The sequence below is a fragment of the Macrotis lagotis genome, chromosome X (genome assembly GCF_037893015.1).
Source record: "Macrotis lagotis isolate mMagLag1 chromosome X, bilby.v1.9.chrom.fasta, whole genome shotgun sequence".
NCBI classification, from domain to species: Eukaryota; Metazoa; Chordata; class Mammalia; order Peramelemorphia; family Peramelidae; genus Macrotis; species Macrotis lagotis.
In genome coordinates this window covers 268,624,103-268,647,409 of record NC_133666.1, presented here as the reverse complement: position 1 = coordinate 268,647,409, position 23,307 = coordinate 268,624,103, and the positions used below count along the sequence as shown (strand labels likewise).

Genomic DNA, 23,307 nt, shown 5'->3' with positions numbered 1-23,307 from the left:
ATTATTGATCTTTTGTTACTCAATGAATTTTGTTATTTTGCTTCCTGTTTCCATGAATAATCCTCTGGTACTTTTTTAGTTTGAAGTTGAATTAGTAAATTAATTTAAAATATATTATTTTTATTATACCAGCTCTGACTATCAATAATTATTTAAATCTGTAATTTGCATAAAGAACAGTTGGTAACCTTATTCATATAGAGAGTGTGTGTGTGTGTATGTGTGTGTATGCATGCGTGCGTGTGTGTGTGTGTGTGTGTGTGTGTGTGTGTGTGTGTGTGTGTCTTGGCAGGTGAATTCTCAAGTATTCTAAATTTTTTGTGGTTATTTTAAATAGAATTACTCTATCACTTCTATAATATACTGTAATGCTGGTAATGTATGCAGATTTTATTTCCCGCAACTTTGCTGGAGTTCATATCTCATTTGATTCTCTATGTTCTTCTAAAAAGAGAAAGCAAAAAATCATTATATTATTTATATCATCTGCAAAAATTGATAATTTAGTTTCGTCTTTGCCTATACTTATTCTCCAATAAGGACTTTTTAAGAAGGGTGAGACATAAGTATGTCTGTAGACTGTTTTGACTCTAAGACCTCTTAATACAAGTAGAATGCTACTCCATTAGGAATGTGAAATGTGAAATGGTCTGCCTAAATGGTCTGCCTAAAAGCTTATTTCTTGGACAATTAATAACAGATTAACACAAATGCAAAACCTAGATCAGGAAACAAAACTTTTTATGAGATCTGAAACCACTCCACCAAATGCAAAGAGGCAAGATTATCTTTAAAAAAAAAATCATTCTCACTCTGTGCAGCCGCACCCCCTCCCCAATGGCAGCAGTAGCTGCAGAGACAGCTGAGCAGGACAGCTCCTGGGAACAGCACCCACACCAGGGTGGGGTCCAGCGGGTGGAGGGTAAGCTCCACGCTAGCATCGAGAAGGGCGAGTACTATGAGGCATACCAAATGTACCAGACCCTGTTCTTCAGGTACATGTCACAACGAAAACATATAGAAGCAAGAGAACTAATGTACTCAGGGGCATTGTTGTTCTTCAGTCACAGTCAACAAAACAGAGCTGCCGATCTTCCCAAGCTAGTTTTAGGGTCTGTGGAGATATGAGACGCAAAACTGACTGATGAGGTACTGGAAAATTTGGCTAAATGTTTAGGTTGATGGACCCAAATTCTCCAGAAAGAGTGGCATTTGTATCCAGAGCACTGAAATGGTCCAATGGTGGATCAGGAAAATTGGGTCATCCAAAACTACACTAGTTATTGGTTATCACACTATGGAAAGAACAGTATTGTGAGTCTTGGTATCATTTTGTGTACTCCACGGATGGAGAAAGATGTGCAAATATGTTAGTAGAATATTCTGCCTCTCAGAGATATCGCAGTGAGGTGGACAGACATGTTTGTAGCAAAGGAGGTCTTACAGTTTCTCTGTTTAAAAAATAAAAGCAGTAGTTCACTTGTATTCACAACATATACACAGAAACATCCTTCAATACAGAATGAACTTCCATTTGTACAGTCCTTGCTCAACTTTATCTGATTTCTGCTGCTGTCTGTTGAAGGAGGCAAAATAACAGTATTTACAGTATTATGTGAGTAATATCAGCCCTCACTCAAGAGAGATCCCATGTACAGGGAGTATCTCAATAGAAAAGGACAGCTCTTTTTTGGAGTACCATCTAAGCAGAAGTCATCTAGGGAGGCTTATTAGGGAACCTTTTGAATAGTCTTATGGGATCAGGGGAGGAAGAGGATCCAGAAGATGGTCAAGAAGATAGCAGTCCCATTGAATTTGATTAAAAACTTTTTTTCAACAGGAACTGCATGAATCAGACAACTTGATAACTCAAAAGACATTTTCAGAATATGAGCCTGAAATTTTATTTTTCACAACTAGGAGGGCTCTCCATTCTGTTAAAAGAAGGTTGCTGAGATGTTTATGTTTGGTCTATATTATTTATGTAAAAAGGTTAGCCAGAAGAACTGATTGGAGTGATTGTTAGCAGCCTTTCTGTGACTTCTGATTGAGTTATATAGTTATTTATGGTTTCAAATACAGTATTCCTTTTCAGATTAATACAAAATAAAGCACAGGCATTACTTTTAATTTACCCTATATGACTAGAAAGGACAATGATAAATATTGGAAAGGATGTGGGAAATCTGGGACACTAATACATTGTTGGTGGAGCTGTGAACTCATCAAACCTTTCTGGAGACCAATTTGGAATTATGTCCAAAGGGCAATAAAAATGTTCATACCCTTTGATCCAGCAATACCACTACTGGGTCTATAACCTAAAAACAATATGAAAAAGGGTAAAAACATTACCTGTACAAAAAATATTCATAGCAGCTCTGTTTGTGGTGGCAAAGAATTGGAAATTAAGTGAATGCCCTTCAATTGGGGAACAAACTGTGGTATATGTGTCATATGTGTCATGGAATGCTATTGTTCTATTAGAAACCAGGTGGGATGGGAATTCAGAGAAGCCTGGAAGGATCTGCATGAATTGATGCTGAGCAAGATGAGCAGAACCAGAACATTATGCATCCTAACAGCAACATGGGAGTGATGATAAACCTTAATGGACTTGCTCTTAGCAACAGGGCAGCAAGCAGGCACAATTTTGGGTTGTCTGTGACAGAGAATGTCATCTGTATCCTGAGAAAGAATTGTGGATTTTTGAACAAAGACCAAAGACTATTACTTTTAATTTTTTTAAAAAAATGTTACCTTATTATGTAATTCTGCTATATCTCATACTGTGTTTTCTCCTTAAGGATATGATTTCTCTCTCATCACATTCAACTTAGATCAATCCATACTATGGGAATGATGTAGAGACTAGCTAACTGCCTTCTGTGGGGGGTGGGGGGAGGGAAGTGAGATTGGGAGAAAAATTGCGAAACTCAAAAATAAAAAAAATTCTTTAAACAAGGGCTGCAAAAATTTCATGACGTCAAAAGAGTAACTATACTACAAAATCTCATATAAACTGTGTTAAGAAACATCAAAAGTGAGACTGCCCAGCATACCATTTCAGACTGTTTAACTACACTCACTGTCAGTTTTTGTATGGTTGTTCTTTCTACTATGGAGTCACTATGTAAACTGTCTTCTTGGCTCTGCTTCTTTCACTGTGTCAGTTCAGATAGATCTTTAAATTCATCATACGCATCATTTCTTATAACACAGTTAATGTTTCACCATATTCATGTACCACAATTCAAACCATTCTCCAATCCACTGACATTTACTTTATTGCTATTTCTTTGCTATCAGATAAAGTTAGATCATAAATATTTTGTTATAAATGGGGACTTTCTTCTTACCAATGACATCTCTTGCAGCGTAAGCCTAGATGGTAGTTCAATCTCTGGATCAAAAAGGAATGAACTTTTTAGTTACTATGTTTGCCTAATTCCAAATGGCTGTGCTGCTGCTTCAGTTCTTCCAATAATGAATGCACTAGTGTGCCTATCTTCATAATCCACCTAACACTGACCATTCCCACCTTTTCTCATCTTTGCTATTTTACTAGTTGCAAAATGAAACATCAGGGTTGTTTTGATGTGCATTGTCTTAGTAATTGGGAGCATTCCTATTGGGTCATTGATAGTTTAATTTTATAAGTAATAGTTTATTTTAATTTTTGAATTAGCAATTCTTTTGAGGACTGTTTATTCACATCCTTTAATCATATACTTCTTAGATAATGGTTTTTGATTTTGATGTGAGACATTTTGGAAAGCAAACATTTGTTTTTAAGAATTCTGATTCTTATTATTAAGAATAACTGATTCAAAGAAGTTTCATCTTTTTTATCATTTTTTTACCATTTACCCTTCCCTTCCAAACTTAGATAATTAGTTTCATTTTATGTAAAAACTTTTCAATTTCATGTTAAGGTCAGTTAGATGGCACAGTGAATACAGATCGTTGAGCCTGGCATCAGAAAGACCTGAGTTACAATCCCATCTCCAATACTACCAGTTGTGTGAATTTGGACAAGTCATTTAACCTGTCTGTTTCTTCCTATGTAAAAAAGGATATGATAATTGCACTTAATCTCCCAGGGTAGTTGGATCAAATGAGGTAACATTTGTAAAATACAAAGTGGTTGGCATACAGTGGATGTTAAATAAATGCCAGCTGTTATTACTACCTAATCAAAATGATTGACATAATAATCTTTTGAGATTGCCAATTTCCCTTGGTTAATAAGAGATCTTTTAAGGTACTATAATTAAAATTACTGATATAATCTTGTGATTACCTATATCCCTTGTTTGTTACTAACATATCTTTCAAGGGTACTATGACATACATTTAGAATGTATTGAAGAATATGGTATAAGGGATTGGTCTTTGCCTAATTTTTTCCAGTCTGCCTGCAAGGTTTCCAAGGGGTGTTTATCAGAAGAGTTCTTTCCTAAGCTATTTGTGTTTTGAGGTTCATTAAACTGGAGGTAACAAGTCCAGTGTTTGTGATTCTCCCCTCAATGATCTCATTCTCTAACTTTTAACTAACATCAAACGGTTCTATGATTCAGCCTAGGTTTTCAAAGTGCTATCCCCCCTTCATTCATCCATTATTTCTCTTGATATTCTACAACTTTTGTTTCTCTAAGTGACTTATGATTTTATCAAGTTTTGTAAAGTATCCCTTTGATAATATGATTGGTTAGGATAAAAGTGTAGAGTAACGCTGGCAGTATAGTCCATTTGTATCATACTGGCATGTCTGAATCATGAGTACTTAGTATCCCACCAGTGACAACCTGATCCTTTACTTCACTAAAGTGCACTTCACCACTGAATTTATACAAATATTTTAAGCAAAAATGTGATTACCAATAGTTCATGTATATATTGGGCAATTCTTCCCACCCTATGCCTCCTATTCCACCTCTCACTCCAATCAAGAGGAAGTAGAAGGGAGCCACAAGAGATTCAGGTACATTTTGTATTTGTTTCATGTGGAATTCAACACAAGAATTCACTAAGAGACAAGTCTACAGGTGACCAGCCCATGTGACAGTGTATCTTCACAACTGTCCTCAAATATTTGCCAGCAGAGTAAAACTTATCAGAGCTGGCATCCCAGTCATGGAGAACCTGACTGTGCTTCAAATCCTGGAGACAGCAATCAAGTTCTGCCCAACCTTCACTCCTCCCCACCAATTGTCTCTTCTCCACCAATTAAAGAAGCATAAAAAACTTGTTCTGGTAACTTAAGAATAGTTTATTTAAAGAGTCAGATTGAATTTCATATATTTATTTGTATCCATTTATGAAATAATATATAAAAAACATACTGCAGACCCTAAAAGTCTTATTCTTGTCCTTGATATCCCAATGAGGAATTTATCACACTTTATTTTTTTTAAACAGGCTACCAAACCAAATTAATAATTAATTATCAAACGATTTCCTACTGATCATCTTGGTAAAATTAGAAAGTTTCTCCAAGCCTTAGAATATTCATGTTATAGGACAGAGATAAATAGTGCTTTTAAGGGGCGGCTAGGTGGCGCAGGAGATAAAGCACCGGCCCTGGAGTCAGGAGTGCCTGGGTTCAAATCCAGCCTCAGACACTTAATAATTACCTAGCTGTGTGGCCTTGGGCAAGTCACTTAACCCCGTTTGCTTTGCAAAAAAAAATGTGCTTTTAAGCACTCACCCCCCTCAATGGGATTCTAATCCCACCCCTTCCACTGAGGTTTAGTAGGAGAATAAAACCTGGATAAAAGGAGATAACCACTAAATGTATTCCAAGTGAAATCCACATAATTTAAACAAAAGTGGTTTATTCAGTTTTAAAATACAAGTAGCCATTTTTAGTGACTCAATAAGTGCTTAAGAATATTTTACTCCAGAGTATATAATCAGTCATTTTTTATGCTACATTCTTATGGTTTATTAAAACTACAAAATTATGGCCATTGCCAGATTTTATAAGTGACTCTAGCTTTGAAAACCAAACAAATGCAATATAAATTGCTCTGTGAATAACATCCTGTAGCCACAACCTTTCTTTATGTACTAATGTGCAGGTTCAACCTGTTTGGTTTCATTCATAAAATAGTTCATTAGGTTATTTTTGCTAAAACAATTAAACTTATTGGGTTTATAAAGCATCATATTCAATAGAGATAAGAAGAAAAATGTCCATATATATTAAAAATATTTTATAGGGCAATACTTTTGTATTTATTTTTCCAATTATATATAGAGATAATTTTCAACATTCATTTTTTCAAGGTTTTCTCCTTCCCATCCTTCCCTCTCCCCACTCTCGGATCATGTTACACATATTTTCATATTAGTCATATTGTTAAAGAAGAATCAGGGGTGGCTAGGTGGCACAATGGATAGAGTACCGCCCTGGAGTTCAAATCCAGCCTCAGACACTTAATAATTGCCTAGCTGTGTGGCCTTGGGCAAGCAACTTAACCTCATTACCTTGCCAAAAAAAAAAGAATCAGAACAAACATCATGAGAAGAACAAAATTTAAAAAGATGAAAAATGATACTCTGCTCTGCATTCAGATTCCATAGTTTTTCTACAGATGTGGATGGCATTTTCCATCACAGATCTTTTAGAATGGTCTTTTGATCACTATATTACTGAGAGGAACAAAAAGTTCACCATAGCTTGATCATTGCACAATGTTACTATTAAGGAGTACAATATTCTCCTGGTTCTGCTCCCTCACTCAGCATCAGTTCATTTAAGTCATAAAGTAATAATATTTCATTATATTCATATGCCATAATTTTTTAGTTATTTCCCCAATTAATGGACATTCCTTTGATTTGGAAATCTTTGGCAAATTCTTTGCCACTACAAAAAAGAGATTCCTATGAATGTTCTTGCATATGTGGGTCTTTTCCCCTTTTTTGTGATCTCTTTGGGATACAGATCTAGTGGTGGTATTGTTGGATCAAAAGGTATACACAGCTTTATTGCCCTTTAGGCATAGTTTCAAATTGAAGAGCAATATTTTTTATTGTAATCAGGATGTCTACCAATTAGGGAATGGTTAAACCCTAAGAAACACCAAAAAGAAGAATCTGCTTGAACTGATAAGAGACATGAATAGAATAAGAAGAATGATTTGGCCAATAACTAAAACAATGTAAAGGTGAGCATCTATGAACAATACAATGGGAGAGAGGGTGTCCTACAATATTGATAATGAAACATGCATGCATTCTACCCACTGACAGATGGATGATTATGGGGAAATGTCCATGATGTTGATGTTTATCAAGTTCCTAATAAGAGAAATTTTTGAAAGATAAAGGCATTGATAAAAAGTATTTAAAAAATAATTTGCAATTTCAACTTGCAAATAATGTCTAACTTTAGTGCCTTAAAGATTTTAAATACCTAGGAGATATCATAAAGTTGTGATATATGATCAATACACATCAAAGTCTAAAAGAAAAAGTTACTAAATATAAAACACTTGATGACAAGATAGCAAGATCCTGAAATTCATTTCTGGCAGGTTACAATTAAATAACTCTTCAATAATAATTCTAACCCTTTTATCTTGACAGAGATATGGTCTAATGATTGATTTTAAAATCAATTATATGTGATCTTCAAATTTATAACAGTTTTTCCCAGAAATATAACCTGCCTTAAATCAAAATTTTTCCATAGTAATAAGGAGACATGCTGCAAAGCAAAGAACTGAAATCTATTTTGATTTAAAAAATAGAATTTTTAGAAAAGTTGAGCTAGAAAATGACTTTAGAAATACTTCCTCATCTAACGCTTTTTTTTAACAGATGCATAAAATTGAGTCCATAATGTTTTTCTGAGTTTGTCTCATTACTAGCAGAGTGGGACCTCAGTCTGACATTCCAATCCAACATGCCTTCCACATGATTATACTGCCTAAAAATCCTGGGATCCATCCACTAGATATAATACCGCTTAAGGCAAACAACTGTTAACATAGAATTTTTATAATTTCATTTATGCAAGACACTTCTAGGAGCCAGGCTATGTATGACAAGAACAACAATGAGCATGATGAGAGACAGACAGACAGACAGACACAAGGAGGGAGAAAATATATTGTTATCTAACAAGGCAAAAGCTTAAAAATAGGAAATAATAAAGGGAAATTCAAGCAAAACTAACTTCTTTTAGAAAAGGTATTCAAGCCACATTAACAATACTCTAATCTTATTTCTTTGGACCACCCAGTGATTTTTGAGCTATTATTTTAACAGAAGAAAAAATCCTGCTATCCAACTCTTACAACAGCATTATGATGATCTTAACAGACCATCACAGAAAGGAGCTTTCATACTAAGAAAAAAAGTCATTGTATATAAAGATTTTGGTTCTCTTTAATTTATTAACATTGACTTAGGGGCGGCTAGGTGGCGTAGTGGATAAAGCACCAGCTGGGGAGTCAGGAGTACCTGAGTTCAAATCCGGCCTCAGACACTTAATAATTACCTAGCTGTGTGGCCTTGGGCAAGCTACTTAACCCCGTTTGCCTTGCAAAAACCTAAAAAAAGATTGACTTGATAAAATCATTCATTGCTCCTAAATGCAAAAAGTAATTCAAAGAATTCTAATCCTAAAGATAAATACAGATCATGGAATGCCTCAAAATAGAATCTTTTGGGACTAGAATAAATGGATAAAAAGAACAAAAAGATCCATTTAAGTCTGTAAAAGGTGAGGGGAAAGTCTAAGTATTTAAACTCTTAGTGAACATTTTAAAAATTAAATATTCAAATGACACAAATGTGGTTTTTACTTTAAATTATTTGGAGAAACAAGAAATTAGTGGTAGAGATGATAAACAGAATTGATATTTATCAGCTTCAAAAACTTGAGATGACATATGGGAGGGTCACCTGACAGAGGAGAAGGAAAATACTGCCAAGGTGCTACCTACACTGTGGCATAAAGGAAAGGGGTGGGGGTTGGCTAGGTGGGGCAGTGGATAGAGTACTGGCCCTGGACTCAGGAGTCTCTGAGTTCAAATCTGGCCTCAGACACTTAATAATTACCTAGCTGTGTGGCCTGGGGCAAGCCACTAACTCCATTGCCTTGCAAAAAAAAAAAAAAAAAAAAAACCTGAGAAAAAATAAAAGGAAAACAAAGATGATGAAGGGGGCATGGGAGAATACACATGAGAACCAAAGAGAAATTTTCTTTTGCATAACAAAAAGACCTAAGTCTTAAAAGCAAAAGCATTTGGGCTATAAGAAAGCAAGGATATAAATCTTGTCAAAAAAGGATAAAAATGTTGGTTTGTGCAAAGTAGGGAGTTTCCAGGGGACAGAGAAGTATTGCAGCATGCCAAACCAATTATTTGCTTTATTCACACTGAAGGATATCATTATTCTTATTGTTAGAAAATGAGAAATTAGAGGATAAAACAATTTTTTTTCTTCTTCCTCTGCACTCTATTTGTAACACTGGGTAAATCACTTAACCTAGTTTCATATATATAATTATATTGGGAGGGGGAGGGGAAGAAAGAAGGAGAGAGGGAGAAAGAGGAAGAAGGAAATGGAAGAAAGGGAGAGGGAAAGAGTGAGAGGAAACAGAGAAGGGAAAGAGGAAGGAAAAGCTGGAGAGGGAGAGAAGAGGAAAAGGAAGTAGAAAAGAGAGGAAGAGAGAAAGAAGAGGGAAAGGAGAGAGATGGGAAGAGAGGAGGGAGAAAAAAGACAAGAAAGTAAAGAGAAGGGAAGGGGAAGAAAGGGAGAGAGTGAAGAAGGAAGGTAGTGAAAGAGGCTAAGAGAGAATGAGAGTACTCAAATTCTTTGTACACTACATTCAACTCAACATAAAATTACTCAACATAATAGACATTAAAAAGGACAGTACCTTGTATAATGTTGTACCTACTTTACTAGGAAAATAATCCGCATAATTCTACCATATACTTCATTGAAATTATAAATTATTAATTATCGAGTTCATGAAAGTAAAGGAAAAACTAAGATCATTGTATGAATTAAATTGACTTCAAGATTCATAACTGCAGATTGAGATTACTAGCATTCTGATAGTACACAGAAGTTTACGCAGAAGTTTAGAGAAGAAATGAATCCATAAAAGCCAACCCAGAAGTGAAATAAGAGATGAAAGGGAAGCTGGTCAGACAGGTCCACTCTCAGTTCTACTAGCATAGACTACCTAGCCTTACGATAAAACATGCTAACACAAAGACTACTTGATTAAAGGTAAGATTGTGGGAGGACCAGGGGGAGGGGAAAAATGCTTGTGAACTAAAAAACAACAAATAAAAGAATTTTAAAAATACAGAAAATTTAAAAAATAGAAAGAATCCTCTAGTAATCTCCAGAAAGAAATCAAAAACTGAAAACACTCTAAAACTTCGTAGCCAAAGTCTAGAGATTCTAAAGTCAAAGAAAAAAATACTCAGGAGCCACAGTCAGTTACCACCATAAAAGACAAAAAACCTTGAAATATGGACTTCCAGAAGGCAAACACCATAGGGAGTCAAAATATAAAACTATACATTGATAGTCCTAAAGAATATAAACTCCAAAATTTAAGTAAAATATTAGCACGGAGTCTACAACAATAGATTTAAAATATATACTATCACTGGTTTGGATTTATGCTAGGTATCAGGGTTGGTTCAATTTTAAGAAAATTATAAACATATTAATAATAAAATAATATTATAGAAATAAATATAGAAAAGACTTTTGACCAAAAAAAGTATTGTTTAAAAAACACTAGAAAACACTAGAATAAATGGACAGTTCCATAATATAGTTAAGTGGTAGCTATCCAGGGCAAAGAGCCAGCACAACAATCAGTCTTTCCAATAAAATCAGGAATAAATCAAAGATGTCGAATGTCACAACTACTTTTGATAAAAAGCTTACCAAAAAAAAAAAACTAAGGTGGTGCCCAAGAAATGGGGAATGACTGTGGTTGTTCAGTTGTGTCCAACTCTTTTTGACTTCATTTGGGGTTTTCTTGACAAAGATACTGGAGTGGTTTGCCATTTACTTCTCCAGCTCATTTTATAGATGAGGAAACCAAAACAAAACCCTTGCCCAGGGTCATATATATATATGTATAGCTAATAAGTGTCTGAGGTCAGACTCGAACTCACAAAGATTAGTCTTCCTGGTTCTGGCTCTGCCATTCTATCCATGGAACTAGAATGTTATAGTGCCAAAAAAATGAAAACTACTGTGTACCCTTAGGGCAATTTCAGGAAAACCTGATTAGATTCATGAACAGTTTCAGACTGAAGTGAGCATTACCAGGAGGGAACAACTTATTAACAATAATACTGTAAAGTTAAACAACAATGAAAGACTTAAGAACTTGGATCACTGTCCTGACCAACCACAATTCCTAACTCCAAAAAGAGAAGTAATAGATTCAGAGTTACAAAAGGAGACAAATTTTTGGACATGACCAAAAACAATATCAATGTGATTTTTTTTGTTTGATTATGTATATTTGCTTCAAAAAGATTTACTTTTCCAATGGGTGAGAAGGGATGGGGGCAAGAAGGTAAAAATAATACTTATTAACTGAAAAAAAAATTAAAAAAAAAATGATTTGGAGTGGGAAGATATCAGACGTGTTAAACACCAGAATATGTGCCACCAATATCTCATCTTTCCAGACAGTTCTGAAAGGCATTTTAACATCACATGAGGAGGAAAGCAAATGGTCTCCATTTCTGAAGCAGGGTATGATCAAAGGCTGTCAGACTGGTGGCAAAATGGTTAGCTGCATCATTTAAACAACACATCCGTGCCCTCTGATCTGAGAAATAAACAACTTAAATGTTGAAATCATCTCCTAAAAGAGATGACTTAAAACAAATGGACAGAATGTCATGAGCCCTCACATACACACTGCCTATGTCTTGTTTTCCATTGCCTAAGTGAAGATTCACTCCTAATTTTTAAAGTATCTCATTTCAGTCTTTTATAAACCAAAATCCTGAAATTGCCTGTCTTGTACATTAGCTTCCAAGACATTACCTCAGAAGTCAAACACAGCACCACAGTACATGAGGAAGAGAGACCACTAACTCAGTGTAAACAGAAGAGAAAACGTTCAGCCCCTCGGAGCTCCGGGAGCTGGAGCAGGCCGGGGCAGGCCAGGGCAGCATGGGGCAAAGAAGGGCAAGTCGGTGGCAGCGGAGAAGCTGGTGCATGAGACAGGCCAACAGGGAGAAGCTGGCACACAGGGTAGGTCGAGGCAGCGCAGGGCAGGCTGGGGACAGCACGGGGGAGGCCAGGGCAGGACAGGAATCTGATGGAGCTCCTCTCTGAGCTCGAGGTCCGCTCCTCCCACAACATCTAGCCTGAGAAAAGGAGGTGATGCCACAGGTGAGCATCAGGAACAAGGCCCACTTCTCCCAGCAGGGCAGGTTCCTTTCACTCCCAAACAGGCCAATCTCCTGAGGCACAGGCAACCCAAGAGCTCTGGTTGTGGCTGACTCCAGAACTCCAATTCCAAAGAACTGGCCATGGAGATATCAGCTAAAAACAAGGTGTTTTTTGTTAAACTCTCACTCTCACCTGACCTGCCCAGGCCAAAAGCTGGGAATAAAAAATAAAGATGGGCTCCTGCAATCAGTGCAACGGTTCAAAACCCACCCACTCTGCCTAAGGTATCCCCCATCACACTGGGGGACAAAGGCACAGACATGACAGCCCTGCCCTCAAGGAGCTTACATTCTGCTGTTGAGGAGGGAGGCCTCAGGAGAGGGAAAATGGTGACACCGAGAACGAACTAGAAGACAATCTGAAGAAATGAGCACCGGCAACTAAGCTGGGAAGGTGAAAGACTATGAGGACCATCACACCAGAACTGAAGACTTAAGAGAAAAAAATTCTAAACAGTATTTCAGGAGACTTTGCATTCTAGGCATGAGCCTGATCAAAGTATGCAGGTAACAGGAGAGGGAATAGTGAGTGAGGAGCAAGTGTATTAATAATCAGGAGGGCAGCCCTGTCCTCTGGGACAAGGCAGGACAAGCCGGTGTGGGTCTCTCTCTCTCTGTCTCCCTTCTGGGCCAGGAATACATTGCACCTCCTCCTGAGACCCGGCCAGTTCAACCCAGGAACCCAAGCTATCAATACTCCCCTCCTTCTTTGCCCATTCTGCTCTGGCCCAGCTAATGCATGCCAGTTTGTCTCTCATTCTTTCCATTTCTTCTCTCTCTTCACCCCTTTCTACTTTTCATACTTAATATTCATGATTCAGAATTACTCGATATGGAATTTTAAGTAAAATAATGAGACTCCTGAAGTATCATTGTTTTAACTTAAGATATTTTTAAAACTGGTGTTGGTCAACTTGACCAACTTAAACATTACATTGAGCTAATGAAATTTATTAAATAACCCTAATCTTTGTAGAAAATATCTCTGTGCTTTGGGATTCAGTTCTACACAATACTATTGTGCAAATGAAAAAGATATTCTACATTAGTGAATGGGAATAGGAAGTCTACATCCCCAAACCATTCCCCCAACATTGTTCATAGTATCCCAGCTCACAATACATACCCAAAATCATTAACAAAGATATTTTCCGGTTCTTCCTTTCCTCTGCCACACCCTTGGAATGGTTAATAAACAAAAGGTTGGTTTTGTTCATACAGTATTAAGTTACAAAGTTGTAGGATCAAAACCCAGTAAATTATGGCAGCATTCAACATTCAGGCTAACCCAACATGGAACAATAATATTTAGAGGGGCAAAGACTTAAAAATATCCCCATCATCATCATCATCTGCAACAAATCCCCTTAATCTCAAAAATATCTACTGGTATATGACCATTCTCTGGGTCAAAAACCAAGATTCTGCTAAGGACAAATTAGATGTATGTATATGTGTAAGTAACTTTTTCATGAAGACTCTCAAAAAAAATACATTTGAAGTTAGTGGTAAATAAGGTCATCTACCAAAAATGTCTTTTTTTCTTTTCTTTAGCTCACATTCCCTTGACATCACCCAATCTCTTCTCTTTCTTCCAATCTCTTCTTGCCAAAACTAATTCTGTCACAAGTGCCCTTGAGACCACCCTCTTCTCTTTCCCATCTTCTCCAACAGACTATTCCTACCCTCATTCACATGAAATATATGTGTATGTATATTCTCTCTCTCTCATCCTCCCTCTATTCCTATCTACTGCTTCTGTGTCAAAGGTGTAGAAACATACCAAAGTCTCCTCTATCCTTTATAAACACCCCCCACACACACACCCACACACTCTTCACCGGCTCTTTTATTTCTTGTTTGTTTGGTTTTTATTTGTTTGTTTGTTTTAGGTTTTTTCAAGGCAAATGGGGTTAAGTGGCTTGCCCAAGGCCACACAGCTAGGTAATTATTAAGTGTCTGAAGCCAGATTTGAACTCAGGGACTCCAGACTCCAAGGCCAGTGATCTATCCACTGTACCACCTAGCCACCCCTGTATTATTTCTTTAAGCTATTTTCCTTTCTTAACCAAACTCCTTGAGTCTATATGCACTTCTTTTCTTTCTCCTCTTAAACTCCCTTCCCCTCTTAAACCCTCCTAAAGTCTGCCTTTCAACCCAATCACTCAACTGAAACTGCCTTTTCCAAAGTCATCCATGATATCTTAAATCCAAACTCTGAGAGCCATTTATTATTTCTCGTCCTTCAATGAACCTCATTAAACACCTTCTATTCCTGGATATTTTCTCCTCTCTGAGTAGTCATGACACTGCCCTCCATAGGTTTTCCTATTACCTATTGCCTAGGTTTAATTATCATCTCTGTGAAATGACTCCTAGATGCACATCATCCCCAGGCACTCACTATAACCACTAAGCCCACAATACTGACTACCTGTTGCACATTTTGGACTGAATATCTTGGAGACATTTCAAACCAGAACTCAAAAGAGAACTCATTATACTTCCCCCAAAACCTACTCCTCCACAAAATTACCTTGTCTTGTTAACTGTATCCAAATGCTTCCTAGTCACCTAGTTTACCATCACATGCTCATTCTTGACTCTTTCTCTCACATATCCACTCACCCACCAAATTTTACCATTTCTACCCCCACTATATCATTCATGTCTGACCATTTCTCTACACTCACACAGCCTCTATTCCTCACAAATAAGGGCAGCTAGGTTGTGTAGTGGATACAGTACTGACCTTGGAGTCAGGAGGTTGGGAATTTGAATCTGACCTCAGACATTTGACTCGTATTAGGTGTGTGACCTGGGCAAGAGACTTAAACCCTGATTGCCTCCCATCCAGAGACATCTCCAGTTGTCTTGATTCATATCTGGTCCCTGGACCCAGGTGGCTCTGGGGGAGAAAGCAGAGCTGGTGACTTAGCAAAGCAGCCCCTCACTCAAATCCAATTCATGTGCTTGTCAGGACAAAACATTTCCTTACCAAGGATTTACCACTCCATTGTGACAAGGGAGAGAAATGAAAAAAGCTACCACAATCAGCAACTTGGGAAATACAAACCAAATACAAATAGGGAAAGAATTCTATTTTAAATTTTAACACACAACACAGGAAAACACTAAACAATGAAGAAAATATTCCATTGTTTAACATGCTCTATAATGACTGCCAGTCAGCAATAAAAAAGTGATGAAGCCAAGTAGTACCTGCAGTCAGGAGACTGGGGCAAAGGCAAACCAGACATAACCTTACTCATGTATCATTTTAAAAAATTAGAAAATAAGGCACAGGTCTAACTTATCCAAAGAATAACTCTTATTACAAGCTATCACAAATTTATGAATTACTCTACTTAACCCTTGATGTGCCTAAAGTTTAACACAACACACTGACAGGACTATAAAAACTATGCAGAATGTATATGGATATTTCTTGAGAAAACATATTCCTGGTGCAGTGGAGAGAGCACCAGCCCTGGATTCAGGAGTTCAAATCCAGCTTCAGACACTGGGCATGTACTAGCTGTGTGACCCTGGGCAAGTCACCTAACCACAATTCACACACACACACACACACACACACACACCCCACATTTCACCAAAGGAAGAGTGAGTTATGTTTACCCACATTCAGAAGGGGCTCCCTCAATGTTTCATGCATCAATCTTTACAGCTGACGACACTGTGATTAATAGTTTTGGATTTAAATTTATAAGTTCACAGCTGGGCTTTTTCACAATACCTGAACAACCTTGGGCAGGTCAGTTTTGGGGCCCTAGTCTACTCCTCTATAAAACAAAAGGATGAACAAGAGACCTGTAAAATGTCTTTGAGCTCTAATCTAGTATAATACCACTGAGCAATCCAAATAGGCAACATTGCTATTCTAATTAAAAGAAAATATTTTTTGAAGATTAAAATCTGATCTACCCAACCACATGAACACTCAAAACTGGTCAAGAACCATCAGCTTATGCTCATAAACACCTGGTACACTGAATTTTTTTAAAGTGAATGTTAACAAAAAGGAACATAAAAACAAACAAGACTCTCAAGCATTTATACATATTTGAATCTTCAACTGCTACATGAACAATCCAAAAGTCATTTCTTACCATCCAGGAAGGTCAATAATCCATTCCTACTGCTTATTACATAAGAATAACAATGGGAAACAGGGCCTGGAGTCCTATAATACAACTGAATCAGAATCTCAGTGTAACAGAATTCCAGTCTTAATAGATATTTTGAATTAACTATTCTCCTGTGTTCCAATTCACTGGCATAAGCAATTGGAAGCTGACTATCCTAATAATTAGAGCTTTCCCAAAGTGAAATGCATTATCTCATTAGGTAATGAATTCCTCATGACAGAAGATCTTCTAGCATGAGCTTGTTGACCATAGGTCAGGTATGTCACAGATTCAGATTTCAAATTAAGCTTGGATTAAATCACCCCTTTACATTAAATGGTTCCTTCTGATGGGACAGGATGATGCTATGATTCTAACATGACCTAAATAGAGGGCTTCTCAAGAACTAATCCAGCTCATCTGCCTCTCAGTCTGTCATTTACTACTATGTGATAGCAGGTAAATTTCTTAATCTTGCTCAAGCTATCTGACCTATTCTAAATGTTGTATAAAAGTCAAATTCGTTACATGTGTTAAAATGCTTTGAACACCAATGAGCACTTTATCATTGTTCAGGGCAGCTAGGTAGCACAGTGGACAGAGATCCAGTCCTTTAGTCTGGAGGATCTAAATTAAAATCCAGTTTCAGAAATCTACTGCTTGTGTGATCTTGGGCAAGTCTCTAACCCTGACTGCATCACATCCAGGGCCATCTCCAGTCATCCTAATCTATATCAGGTCATTGGACCCAAACGGCTCTGGAGGAGAACATGGGGCTAGTGACTTAGCATAGCACCTCCTCATTCAAATCCAGTTCATGTCCCTGTCATGGCATCATCATCAACACTGTTAATGTTATATGTTAATGTTAATGCTATCTGTAAACTCTCAAAGGTTTACATGAGAAGTATAGAACTATTCAGATTAACAAAGATTTCCACTCAATGCCAATCCCAGTTTCAAATCTGTGCTCCATCAGTCAACCAATCAGCACACATTTATAAAAGCACCATATTTGTGCCAAATTGAGTTTGGTTGTAGAGACAGATAAAAAGAAATAGTCCCTACTCACTGAACATTACATTCTTTCTGTTTGGGGAAACAGTAAAGAGATATAAGTATATATATAAATCAGGACTTAACAATGAAATCTTGAATGTTGAAAAAATAGACTTTTTTATACATTGCATAAGTAATCTAAAATCCAAAAGAAAAAGAAAAATTACATAACCAGTAATATACCACCACAATGAAACAGCAACACAAAGCCGCAGTTATGTGCCAACACTGCACATTTAGAAACACGACTCATGGAAAGAGCTAACTCATTCTGTAAATATGCACACAAATTTTAAACTATAAGTGTTCAACAAATTTCCAGCCAAAGCTTAATTTACCCTTCTCCCCACAAAAACTTACCATGAGGTTTCTGTACTGAGAAACTATAATGCAGACCTACTAAAATTCAGTAACTTGAGTTATCTCTGCATAAAACAAGGAGTTAAGTTGTTCTAAAATATTTGATTTGATTTTTATTTTTATTTCAGTCCTTACACAAGCCCTTCAAGAGTAAGGTCTTATGTGCTGAGGAGGATTTTGTTATAGATTAGGGATCTGAGGTAGCCTAGCTTCAAGAACTATCAGTCTACACATCCCAATCAGTTATACACATGGGTTAAAAACCAGCAAAGATGTGGTCCAAGGACTCACAAATCCAAACCCCTTTTATCTTTCATTATTTGTTATATGCAATTGTTATTACACCAATAATGCGCCTGTGATAGTGATATAATCCCACTGACCTCAAGTTGAATAGACAGATGATTCAATAACCAATCCCCATTTTTCTTAGCCTTTCCACACAGCTGATCAAAGTCTCTTTAAGACACTTTCTACTGACTAGTTTTGTGACATATCTCTATCATAGAATTCATCAGTCAGAGCTATCCTTCTCAGTCTCATCTGTCTCACCCTTTAGAAACTCAGGGTCATGTCCCAGGCTCTATGCTTTTTTTCACACATTCCCTCAAGAGTTCATTTGTAGGTTAATGACCCAAATCTCTACCTCAACCCTCTTTACTCTGTCAAATTCTAATCTAATTCCACATATATCCAAATCCTAAATCTCTCCGTCTGGATCTTCAATGGGTATCTCAAATCCTGCCCTTCCTCCTAACTTTCCTATTTCTGTTGAAGGGATCAAGCTTCTTATAGCCATCTATGTTTATAACCTCTGAGTCATTGAAAGCATTCTAAATTGGCTTTTAAATTCTAAATCTATGATCCTATGGATCCCAGGTGTTTGCTCTCATCCACCCAACCTTGTCCATTGTATTCCTTAAGATCTCTTGAATCCATCCCCTTCTTTCCACTCATAATCACTCTTGTTCAAGTCTTTCCATCTCCCAACTGGACTATTAAAGAGTTGGATCAAGAATCTAGTCTCAAAAAAAAAAAAAAAGAATCTAGTCTCTCTCCCCTGTACAATCCATCTAAGTAATTTCCCTAAAGAGCAGGTATGGACATATTCAAGAAACTTCAGTTATCTTATTAATTCTAAAAATTCTGGGTCTGGAATAAGAAAGACTTATCCTTCAGTTCAAACTTGACCTCAGAACTTAGTAGCAGTATGACCCCAGGCAAGTCACTAACCCTGTTTGCCTCAGCTTCCTCGTCTGTAAAATGAGCTGGAGAAGGAATGGCAAACCACTCCAGTATTTCTGTCAAGAAAACCCCAAATAGGATCACAAAGAGAACAAGAATGAAACAACTGAATAACAAAAATTGTCTTTAAGCTAAAATATAAAGAGATGAAGGAGGCGGCATGCAAATTACTATTAAGAAGTATACAGTGTAAATGGAAAGTAATCTCATAAGAAAGGTGTTGGGAGAAAAGAGGAGACTGTGAAAATTCTCTTGAAGATGGTGGGATTTGAACTAAGTCTTAAAAGAGGTCAGGGAATCCAGAAGGCAGAGCATTCTAAACATAGTGGATCAAAGAATGTATGGTATAAGAAACTGGAGAGATAGCAAGGGGCTTCCATGGTCAAACAGAACAGAGATTTGATTCTTGAGGTGTATAAAAGAACCACTGGAATATTCTGAGTAGGAGGGCGACATAATTTAGGAAATTCCACTGGCAGCTGAGTGGAGGATGGATCAGAGTGGGCAAGAGACTTGAGTTGAAGTAGACTGGGTGGCAATATACATGAGAAAGGCACATATTCAAGAGATAATGAAGGTAGAAAGAAGACAATAGAAAGAAGACAGGAAGATGGTGAGTACAAGTGACCAGCTGGGATAACAGACTGGTGACATGTTCATTCTCTCTCACAAGTTTCAAACTACCCCCAAATTGGATGCTTCCCTGGGCATGTGTGAACTTCCATCCCCTGCCTTGTTCTTTTGTATAATGTTGCCAGGAATAGTGATTTCTCACCTTCCAAGAACAGACAAAGTGATACTTAAAATCATTCTGTATTCAATTTGTATTTACTTATTGGTATACATTTTGCTTCCAAACAGAAAACTTGCTCCCTGCCTTTGGACCAATCCCATTTTCTTATTTGTATCACTAGTACTTAGCAAAGTAGTTAATACAGAATCGCTAATAAATGCTTCTTGAGGTTCAATCAATGACTTTGCAAAAGAGTATTTAAGGATTCTGAGTCATCCACTAATGGGATTTGTGAAGTTTTACTTAAATAAATGTTTATTATTACTAAAAACAAATTATAAAAAATATCAGATGCAAATTTTCTCTATTTTTAACCTTCTTTTACATGCATGTTTCACTAACAAGATAGGCAAGGACAGGTCCAGAAGAAAAAAAGTTTGTTAATCAAAATAAGCAAAGAAAGAGGACTCATGTTTCATGTCCTGTAATTTATAGGACTGAAATGATACTGTATATGCCTCTCCTATGCAACTTTTTTTTTAACATTCACACTTGTGGCACTCATCCTGTAAGAGTAAAAACAAGGCTCATCTTCCTCACATGCCTCTCTTATTCTTATTAAAAGCAAAAAAATCCCTAAAGCACAATAATACTTTGCTGCTGAAAAATCATTTACCCTTTAAATAAATAAATGCCCTTTAAATGTTAAATCAATTATACATATACATATGCAACTGTAAAATAAATAAATAAAAATATCAGGTACAAAGAAGTTCACCTCTCAGAACCTGAAAGTGATATACTCACTGAAACAGATGATATTAATTTATTAATGGGCATTCTAGACACAAAAATATGAGGAAGAACACAGAAGGGTACAAAGCTGACTCAAGACCTTAGTCTATCTTTGACTGAATTTGAAGTCCTCCCCCCACCCCCTCCAAGTCATTTCCATCTAACTGTAAAGGACAAAGGATGGTCCTCTCTGGTCCTGAAGGTTGGTTTCCAGGTAAGGCCACAGAGAGGTAGGTTCCAAGTGAGATCTGACCCAAAGGTGATCCTCTGGTCAAGGTTCCTAGGTCTTCAAGGCAAAAAAGTCTTGTTTTATATTGTCTCCTGAAGATGGAATTTGGGGGTTGGGGGAAGTTAAAGCTATTTAATTCTTTATCTGTATCCCAATACCTAGGCAGTTTTAACCAATCAACAAGCATTTATTTAGCATTCATTATGTACCAAGCTCACCTTCTTGTTTAAGTTTTAAGATTCATTTGTTCCATTATTCACAGTCATCCCTAGAGTATTTACAAATACTATCCCAACTGATAATAGACGTAGTATTGTAGGAAAATTGTCAGAAGTGACTATGCCCTAAGGGGACCAACTGGAGGAAGGATTAACCCTGGATCTGAAGCCTATAGATCTTTTCTCAGAAAGTTTTTTATACACATAAAATAAGATAAGATTACAAAGGAAAACAGTATGTCTAAAATATAATAAACTTGTTTTTTAAAATTTAAGGACAAAAGGTTAAAAAAGTCTGTGAATATATGGTCTTCCTCCCCCTCTCTCTCTCACCTTCTTCTCCAACCACACATCTCATCCATTTCCACCATTCACCTCAGTGTTTCTATATATCTTTATATTCTATAGCTATATTTAGGCTTTTCTAAAATTCTCCACCTTTTCAAAAGCTAGAACACAAGATGCAAGTTGAAAACCTGGGTTCAAAGGACAAATCTGTCATTGTCCATGGGTTTTGTAATCCTAGACTACCTCTTATAAACCATACATAAGATAATTGGGGCTAGCCTAAATCTCCACTTCTACTCAATTATAAAATAAAACAGTGAAATACATCATTGAGGGAACTAACGGAGGCAATGGATGACTACTATTTCTAAGACTTTAAGTTTATTGTAAGAAAGGTTGTCTCTAAATGATACTGTAGTGATGTCTGGTGTAAAAAACTAAAATTCAGGATTAAAAAAAGATGACTAAATAACTAAATTACAAATGCTTAATAAATAATCAAAAATTAGGTTGTCATTATTCTGCAACCTCATTGAAATACCCTCTGGAGGTCAAAAGCAAATGAACTGGGAACAGCTCTTTCATATAACTAACTCCGTACATCTGACATTCTTCCAAGAAGTTACAATGAAAAAAACACCACCCTTTTTCCCAACTCCCTCTCAACATACCTCTTCCCTGAAGTATGACTTTCAAAGACTCAGTTCTGATGAAAGTAATGGAACTGAGTCATCTGGACAGTTGGATTCATTAGGTTTGTCTGCACTGTATTTTTCTGACTGGGTGGGGAAGGAAGGAGAGAAAATGGATTCTTGTAGCTTTATGTTTCCATTACAAACTCTCTTGTTTTTCCTAAATTCTCTGTGCTTCATCTAAGGGCAGCCAAAGGTAATGGATATGGAGAAATACTCTTTTATTGCATTAACCAGCAATCAGCACATGCTGCTGAATACAAAAACAAAATGCTGCCATCAAAAATCACAATTTGATGAACTTAAATTAATATTCCTACCTGCAAGACTAGAAAAGATCACCTGTTGGAAATCATCACTTATCCATTCTTACTATGACTTTATAGAATTAGGTTTTGATGCTCTATTTTGGTACGGCAGCTTCCATACTAAATCTACCTTTTTAATTCATCAAGACATCACCTTGATTTTCACTGTCTTTTAACTATTCAGCTTTTACTTCCAATTTTTTATTACTTTAAAAAATACAGAAATTCTACAGAAAGAGGTTTTTATAGTTACCAAAGGCAACTATAGCAAAATCTCCAAAATATTCCAAGCAAATGATAATCAACTGTATGAAGTCTTTTGTCAAAAATTCTATCCCCCCTTAAGGTTGAAAGGAAAATTGAAGGGATACCAGTAATTTATCATTTCCAAATCCAGTTTCTATACTTTTTAAAAAATTAATGTTACTTTCTCTTAAAAAAGGCATCTGGCCTTGCTTCCTTCCTACCTGGATTTGGCAAGTCAGCAAAAAATACCATCATGAAGCCAATTTTACACTTTTTGGAATGAAGAAATAAACACAGAACTCTTCTAAGGGAAAAACTCCATCCAAAATAAACTGCCATCTGGAGAGAGTTCTAGTTCAAAAGAACAGGGCCTTCATTTGCCAAAATACTGGATCACCATTAATAATAATCTTGGTGGAAAAAAATGTCCTAGAACCCTAAGACTATAATAATCATAAACTTTATCATGTAATTGTAATGATCCTGGTATGCACTGGGGTGTCTAACAAATATATGTTATAC

The 23,307-nt window shown here is 36.6% G+C and overlaps 1 protein-coding gene and 1 pseudogene across 2 annotated transcripts in view; one reads left to right on the top strand and one right to left on the bottom strand.

Annotated features, from left to right (window-relative positions):
* Positions 1-23,307, bottom strand: part of PLPP1 (phospholipid phosphatase 1) — a 128,336-nt gene that overhangs the window by 19,564 nt on the left and 85,465 nt on the right. The gene's annotated exons all lie outside the window — the stretch shown is intronic.
* LOC141502026 (Golgi to ER traffic protein 4 homolog) lies at positions 838-1,823 on the top strand (annotated as a pseudogene).